The sequence below is a fragment of the Corvus brachyrhynchos genome, unplaced genomic scaffold (assembly GCF_000691975.1).
Source record: "Corvus brachyrhynchos isolate BGI_N302 unplaced genomic scaffold, ASM69197v1 scaffold14, whole genome shotgun sequence".
Classification (NCBI taxonomy): domain Eukaryota; kingdom Metazoa; phylum Chordata; class Aves; order Passeriformes; family Corvidae; genus Corvus; species Corvus brachyrhynchos.
This window is the reverse complement of record NW_008239110.1, coordinates 1,255,223-1,264,333: the sequence shown is the minus strand read 5'-3', so window position 1 is coordinate 1,264,333 and position 9,111 is coordinate 1,255,223. Positions and strand designations below refer to the sequence as shown.

Below are 9,111 nucleotides of genomic sequence, written 5' to 3'. Positions count from 1 at the left end.
AAACACATTTTGTTTTGACAATCCTAGGAGGGTAATGAGATGTCCCTGGGCTTTTGGTAGCTCAGTCACAGTAGAAAGGTCTGTGGTTTCCTCAGAGCCAAGAAGCCAATAAGTGGACTTTTATGCTCAAGACTTCACTGACAATTTGGATGAAGAGGTCTCTAGAGACAGAAAGCCTACACGGAAGCTGAGAGGGTAGAATGTCCCACAGGTGCCTAAACATTTGAACTTAAGAACATGAAGTAGTTGTGTAAGTCCTCTTCAATGAGAGTTTGACTTTCTAGGCTCTATATGAAATATTTGCATAAGTGTCCATAGGTCAAATGTTTTACTTTTATGTCAGAACCTAAAAATTCAAATAATACACCAGGGGGAATTTACTAAAGTTTCTGGGTATTATATTAAGCAATTAACATTCCTACCTTCAAATTTTGCCCTTTCTATGCCTTGTACTTGCTTTTGAAAATGAGAGTTTAGAAATTGGTTGATAACATACTGTGAAAAACTACCCTCCCATTTCACTAGAAAAATGAGAAGTTTTGTTGGTTCAAACAGTGAATTAATTTTCATAACAACAGGTTTTCTATAAAGAAGAAATAAAGAAGGAGAGTGTAAATGCTAGTCTTTTAGGGCTCTGATGTGTTTGAAAACAGAAACCAATTAAACCCCTATATTTGCTAATCTTTGTCTTAATAAAGTTGCTGTGGGTGTTATTGGCTGTTTATACCATGAAAACATGGAGAAGCAGCATGATTATTTTCAGATTTGTGTTTAGATATTTTACCATTATAAACGCATGAGAAAACCTGCTTGAATCCATTCAATATAGAAATCAGCAAACAGTTTTAAAAAGGAGAGAAGGTAATTAACTTCACTTCTTAATGATGCTGCTAATTTAAACTATGCAAGAGATGTATAATGAGTGAGAGAAATGTTGCAGAAAAAAACCTGTTCTTCGGTTAAAAAACCAAAATGGGAATCAGCAGAGTTTGAATCTATTTGCACATCTTCAGCAGACTTACTCTGTGGCCTTAACCAAAGTATTTAATTATTGTGGCCTGTAGTTTTCTATAAAATGGAAATGAGACTCAACTTGCTGAGAGGTTGTGGGCCTTAATTGTTTAGTATTTATATCTTCCAGGAGAATACAGATAGAATTGCAGAGTATGATGAATGATTAATATTCTTTTGCTATTACCAAGCACTGATATTTTTGCCCAGCTATTTTATCATACAAAAATCTTTACTTTTTATAGCTCTGTATCCAATAACTACCCTGACTGAAATGTATTAAGCAACAAATGTAAAGTCCTTCTCATGTCTCTTAAATGTAATTAATGCCCAAATTACTCTCAGAAGCAGTGGAGAGCAATGATGTTCAAGTCTACCCCCATTGCCTGTACCTGCCAGTTCCACAGAAGGATGACTAAAGAGTATCTTCCAGATAAAATATATTTACCAAAATTTAATAGTTTAAAACCCTCCAAATCAGCACAGAACTTATTGTCTGCAGGCTTAGCATGCAGGTCCTGGAGAATGGAAAAACCCCACAACTTTCTGCTTCTGATCGAGCTGGTGAATGCATTTGTGGGCAACAGAGAAATTAGTTTTGCAGGTTCCTGAAGCACAGGTCTGGCCTACACAGCTACTGAATCTGGGTACCCCAGACAGAATATTAAGCAAAGTAGTTACCATATCAAGCAGTAGTTACAAGAAAAGGCTGTATATGTGCCAAATGCAAATTGATGTTGATAAATTGTTCAGAGAAATTACAGAGTAATATTTGTGATGAACAATTACTGCTATTTTGAATCAACAGGTAATTGCAAACAAATATCTTTAAAACTTTCCTACATAGTTCAATAGAAAGAGGTTATTGCTCTTTTAAATGAAAATATTTTCTTATCATTATTGGCCTTACTTTGTGAATTATTACTTTGGATTGGGGTGTACTGACAAAGGTCTTCAACTTCATTAAATATCTGATGCAGATGAGCAAGTGGAACTTCCCACCTGATTTATTTGTCAGCATAAACTAGGAGAGGGTGCAGGTATCCTTTCTGGTTATAAAAAAACATTTTATCTTGTGTGGAGAAAATTCTAATGCTTTCACACGAAATATGTAACAAAATAAAAAAGCCAGGGGATTAGAATACTTTCCTATCTACATTTATTCCTGCTCTGTGGAATTTGCATAGATCTATTCTCATGAACAGTTGTGTAAAAGGCAATGACATCAGAAACATTCTATACCTTGTCTGTAGGCTAAGTTGAACTATAGATCCTGGACTGTTATAAACAGGGTGCTGTACAGTGTATATAGAACTCTTGTCTGTATATGTCTTCTCTACCTTCTTTCAAAACAAAGATCTCAAGGGCAGTGTCACTACCTAGGATGTTGCAGACTGGGAAAAGCTTTTTATTTGAAAACTACGAGCACCAGCCCAGGATATAAGCTCTGTCATGCCATTACAAACACAAAATGAATCAAACAAACAGAAAAAACCCAACAGAAAATAAAATCTGTCCACAATAAATACAGATCCAAAAATGGTTTATGAAAGCATTGTGGTCAAGAAAATAACACAGTAAAATAATTAGAAAATATGGAAAAAAGATTGCTGTTTAGTTATTTACTTATTTGTTTACTATTTTAAATGATAATTTAATCTTTGTAATTTAAAATGGCATTAGTAACTTGTGTAACTATAAATAAGTTTTAGAAAATGGCATTAGTAACTTGCAGAACTATAAATAAATTTTAGTGTGATGAAGGAAAGCAGTCTTTTCAGGACAGAATCATAATGTCTTCTATTAGGCTTGAAAAGAATTGAACATTTGTCAGTATGACTGGTCTTAAATTCACAGAAAATAATACAGGGATGCAAAAAGTACAATTTCATATTATTGAATGACAGCTATGGACATCCCAGCCATTGGGCATGACAAGTGAAAATGACAGATCTAAACCATGTAGTAAGTATGTTAAATAATGTTTTGAGCAAAGTAGGAGTGCAAACTAAATCTCCCCACTATTTATAACTTACAGGTAAAAAGATTTGCAATGCCCTTAGAAGGAAAAGATGCAGATATTTTAAACCAATATGATTATATTTTTAATGTGTCAAATACATTTACAACCCTGGAATACATTTGCAATCTATCAGATTAATCTAACTATATAAGTGTCAGATGTGATTTGAAGAAACAGAAGGAAGAAATGCAATTAGAATATCAAAAAGGCACAATATGTTGATTCTTTTTTGCATTCCTTCTGTCCAAATTTCCCATGTGTTTGTCACACCCCTCCAGTCTGACCTCAAAGATAAACAACCAAACATGCAAAACATGAGGTTTCTTATTTAGTACTCATAGCCTTTTCCCCCCTCTCCTAGCTATTTCAAACCCATTAAATATTTCAGTTGTAGTTTAGGTATTTTCAGACTTAAAGACAAGAGTTTATTGCTTTTTAAATGTGAAAAAATAATTTGATTTTTATCTGGTTCATACACTAAAAGATTTCTCTTAGTTCACTGTCATTGACTTTCTCAGTAAAATGCCTCTTGATTAGCCTCTGGTTTTCTCTGGAGTATGCCAAATTCTCCTTCAAAGCTGGGTCAAAGCCTTTTGAATATTCCCAGCTTGCTGGTGTGTAGGGCAAAGATTTCAACTGAGTGTTGTGGCTTGCATTAAGACTGTCTGGTGTGCTAAGGATACAGCTAGGCCTGCGCCAAACACACAGCAAGCTTTGGAGTACAGCTGCAGGGGATAACCACCATGCTGCACACCCTTACCTTCAAGCAGCTGAAGAACATTTGGCTTAAAGCATTCATTAGGTGTGTGCTTAAAAGGCCAAAGTTGTACTTCAGGAATACATACTAATTTAAAAAGGAATTAGCAGCTACTTGCTACAGTGAGATTTCCCAGTGAGAGGTTCTCCTGGATGCTCTGGGCAGTTTCTTACACAAAATACTGAAAATGAATAGCAGCACAAAACCTTTTAACTCCCTACACTTACCAAAGGCATTTTTTCCCACTCCCTCTCCTCCAATAGACTTTTTTTTTCAGTGTTTCTGTTTACCCCCTCAGGGAAATCAAAAGTGAGTGTGTGTCTTTGTTCTTTTTTTTGCTCCATCTGATATCACATTAGCTCTGAGTCACCTGCATTCTCCCGAGCTCTCAGTCTGATCTTGTCTAGGAATTGTACTCATTAACTCAGCTGAAACAACAGTTTACAAAGAAATCACTACCATAATGTACAGAGTACAGAGTCAAGGTCAGGTTGCTTAACATATGCATTTGTTCAGCTGTTTTTGAATTTCCTTCTGCAAATGTGAGCTTGGGGACTGAGTGAGCAAGCTCAATACTCTTAGAGATCATAAATGGAATAATTAGATGTAAGGTTCTTGCATCTGCAAAACTGGGTTTTCAGCTTTTAAATTTTTTCCTTGCTGTTGTTTTAAAGACTTTTTTTTAAAATGTTAGCTACTATGAATAGAAAAGATAATGTTAGAGTGTATTACATTATCTGAGAAATACTTAAATACATGTAAATGGTAGCTGTGCTATAAAACGTGTGGAAAATAGTAAAGTTAAACTGCAAATGGAAGTTGTCATTTCCTGATGGTTCTAATCTATGATATATATCACCATAAAAATTGTCAGTTTTTCTCAAATTGAAAATCTGATGTACTTTCTTTTGTATACAATACATTTTATTATTCAGTGGAATTTGCTTTACACTTTTGTGTTAGGAGTGATGTCTTGCTTATGTAATAGATGATGGACGGAGACTATCTCACAACTGAGTTGATTTGGGTCATCAGGTGGCTCAAACTTTTTAAATATTTTGCAAAACTATATGACCACAGAACCTACTTCTTTAAAAAGATGTAGTTTAACTGGTTGACGTAACACTTTGTTGTAGTTTCTAAAATATTACAGTAATAACATATCTTATGTCAAGTTCCTGGAGGGATCCATCAAAACAAAAATTTGAGTTTGTATTATGAACATTCTCTTACAGGTGAAAAATTTGCCACAAGAAATATTTTGCCTGAGCCAAGATACAGTAAATGATGCCAGCAAAGGAGGACAAGAATGATAAGACAAAAATAGCAGAAGTAAGATCATGCATTTAAGTATGCAGGTCTCAATGGCTTTAGAAAGCTTAAAGTAGATATGTATCAGCCATCTTATTTGCTAGTGAATTCATACAAGAGTGCTTTCTTTCTTTTTTGGTCTTGTTTTACTTTTCTTTCCATAGTTGTTAATAGCAAGATCAACTTGAGGAGACTATTGTAGCATTAAAGGGCAACCTAGAGGGAACTTGAAAGGTGAAAGCTACCACAGCAGCTAAATGAATAAAGATGGACATGTTCCAAGGTGAGTACAATGGCAAAAACATAAAGGCTGACTCTGATGTAGTAGGAAACAGGAGAATGAGATAGAGCTTCAGAACAGAAGCAGGACTGGCATATCAAGACATGGCTATTTTGGCAGCTGTATTTTATACGAGCAGAGGAGTGCAGTGTGGAGCCTGGTTAAAAACCTAAGGGAGCTGATGAGGGCTTTAGCAACAATAAAAGAAAACACAGTGTAAGCTCATCTGAAGGAACTACGTGGCCTTATCATGGTGATAAAGGCAATGGAAAAGGAGGAACTGAAAATTTTCTCTTGCAAGGTAAGGCATCACTGTTTTTCATAATGTTTGGATTGTCTGAACAATCTGCAAGTACTGCCTCATGGCAATCAAGTCTAATGGTGGGAAGGGATGGAATATCTGGTTAAGAAAAACACAGAGTATTCCTATGTCCACACACTAAGTCAATGTTCTTATTGCTGATCCTCATTTTATTCCATTTCTTTCCTGTGTACTTTACAACCATTCTATACAGCAAATATTTCCCAGAATGGTCTTCAGTCTCTCCAGACTGATTTCTGTTTTCTTGGTGCTTGCTGAATGCCCTGAGTGATCTGAAATCTTTAAATCAAATTGCATTATTTATTAGCTCTTTGAGTAGACAACTAACTCTACACTTAGCCTCTGAAATGTTAGACCCTGAGCGGATGCTGTCCTGGCTGGCACAGAGGCCAGCATCGTCTTCTCTTTCCCCTTTTGAGTGTGGCTACCACAATTAAGGTGTTGTCCCCTTGATCCTTTTAAAGAAGAGACCTTTTCTACAGGATACGTCCTCTTAAAGCACAGGTGAGGAGGGAGGTCTATAACATGCATTTACACTCTACAAGTAGAAGCCAGGAGGCACGTATGGCCAATTACAGGGATGCTGTTTGCATGAATTATGTTTCAATAATTGCATTGCTCCTGAGTTAAATAATTTCCTTACCCATTTTTCCATTATCTTTTCTCCATTAAATTACAAGTATGATATCAAAGCGCAAAATAGCCCTAAGATTGCCCTGGCATACTACAATACTTTCCCAAACTGAAAGATTCCATCCCAGATAATACTCACAAATCATCTTTCCATTCTGCAAGCACTCTCTTCACGTTTAACATTAATCATCTTAAACACTTTTTGAAATAAATCCTGCACAGGTGTTAGGAGCAATTTCCTCTGCTCTGAACTCATATGCACCTTCTATGCATTTATGCAGGCAGCAGAGTGACCACTTTTTTCTGGCTTTTCTGGCATAGTAGAATTATGCCTTTTCTTATAATCCAAATCTTGTGGCAATTTTTGTACATTTTTTCTAGTGAAAGGAAATTAGAGAATGGGAGAATACAGTGCTCAGTGTCACTTGTCTTAAGAACTAGAAAAGTGTTCAGGCAGCTACAGTTTAATGCTGCAATGCCTAAAACTTCCACACTTGGAACCGAGGGTAGTGTTTGCACTGAGGAGTGCACTGTGCTACTGACAAGTGGAGCACTAGGAGTCAGAATAGTTATAGTTGCCTTAGAACACTCATCTTCAAAACAGAAGCAGCCACCTGTGAAGCTTCGATGCTATCTTGAATTTAGACTTGGAAATTATTACTTTTTCCATTTGAACCTTCTAAATGTTCACACTTAAACTAAGCAGAATTACTCATAACCTTAGCCTTGAGCACAGATAAAGTATTTGGATGGCCATGGACACAAAGTAAAATATACGATACTTAATAATAAAAGTGGCATTTTCCAGAGTTCCGGTCTGGGTTAGTACACACTTTTCTCCCTTACCTGCCAATTCACGTATACAACCAGCAGGGCTACTTTGGTTCAAAATGACAAGGTCCCTAGCTGCTACTGATCTGCTGGGAAAGCCCTCTTCTCTTTTGGAAAGAACTTTGCAAATCTTGCAAGCCTTTTTAAACTTTCTCCAGCTTAATCCAAGAAAGTCTATTTGTTACTGATCTTTACACTAGGTAAGTTGTCCTCATGGGAATCAGGCAGCATGATACTTTCTAGAAAGGAACTAGTCTCTTGAAACCTGAAAGCCTTCCTACATTAAAGTGCTGCTTGTTGATAATTTCTTTCTTGGTTCACATATACACAAAAATACCAGTAAGCGTCTAAATATAATTGAAAAATGGATTTGCTGGTGTTCCATTACAAAGAGGTACAAAATACTACATAATTGTCTTTATTAAGAGCTAAAATGTTTCATAACTATTTAACATTTTATCTCCTTTTTCTGACTGTAAATTCAGCTCATATAAAAAATAAAGTAATTAAAAAAATATTAAAGCTAATGTCTAGTCTTTTTATAATACAAATCTGCTGCTTCAACCTCAAGTAGTTTCTCTTCCTGCATTGTTAGGGTGATTGACAGTCAATCCACTTTGTTCATCAAAAGGCTTGAGAAAGCCATTTCCACCACAAGTTCTTCTCTGTTACTTTTAAAACATCAGTAACTTTATCTTTATAGATGAAATGGTATTCAGCATATCTCATGGGGGTTTTTTGTGTGTTTGTTATCCATGAGTTATCTTAATTGGAGTTTTTTCTTTGTCAGATTTCTGCCTCTTTTTCATTGTTGCAATCTAATCAGATCCTGGTGGTTTTTTTTTCCCTAGAAGAGACTTTTTGCCATTTCTGTTAGTTGATGACATAATTTTTTTTGCACTATTTCTTATGCTTTTATCCAACTAGCTATGTTATAAATCTATTCTGCTCAAAAAAGGGGCAGTTTAACTATACTACCTTAATTGACCTACTTCAAGATACAAAATAGATTTTAACATAATTTGCAATACAAGCCAAACATTTTGTATTAATCTAGAATCACTCTGTGTTTCTCCAAAATTCAGAATATTTTAACGATGTGGGAATTCCTTATTGTACTAAATTTCTAAAGTAACTATAAAAATCATTTACATCCATGCATGTCGGTAATTCTACTGAGCTGTTACTCATATGTAAAGAGCTAAGCACATGCAAAAACTCCTATTTCACAGGAATAATTTTAAGATAATGATCATCTTTGGGTAGTTATTTAGAGAATATTGTACTGAAGCAATTTGGATTCAAGTGCCCTATTTTTGGTTTGAAAAAGGCATATGCACATGATTCCTCACACCTACATATGAGTACTAAAATTTTTGGCACCTCAATCTAAAAAAAAGGGAACATTACCTTAGACAGCTGTAATGTGGGACAATAACATAGTAGCTTGGCAAATAGATTAAAAAAAAAAAAAAAGTGATTCTTCTGGAAGTTCTGCTTGATTGAAAAGTTCATGATCAATTCCCAAATCAAGACTTGTATTTTCCCCAGCATATATGTCTGTATCCTGTGTCCTTTGGAGACACTGTAGCTATGTGTAGGTAAATACGAGAGAGAGCAGAACAGGCTTAATAAAAGTCAACAACAGATTTGTTTGAATAAGGATTACACGATCAGGTTATTTACTAGCAGGCTGGCAAGTATCCAAGGTTAGACAAGTCCTTAGAGGGAAAGAATACACAAAGAATGAAGACAAGCTGAGATTTAGGGTAAAAATATTTTAGAATTTGAGAACAAGTCTTGGGAATATACAGCAACTTCATATTTTTACTGCATTTCTGCAGTGCTACACAGTACAAGCCTGACCTTTGTAGGCCCTAGAATTTCCATCTGTATGTATTAGGGTAAACTATGTGCCTCGGGGTTATCCCTTGCTCACTCTT

The 9,111-nt window shown here is 35.5% G+C and overlaps 1 protein-coding gene across 3 annotated transcripts in view; it reads right to left on the bottom strand.

The window, feature by feature from the left end:
- FUT9 (fucosyltransferase 9) overlaps positions 1-9,111 on the bottom strand; it is a 103,190-nt gene that overhangs the window by 30,315 nt on the left and 63,764 nt on the right. The gene's annotated exons all lie outside the window — the stretch shown is intronic.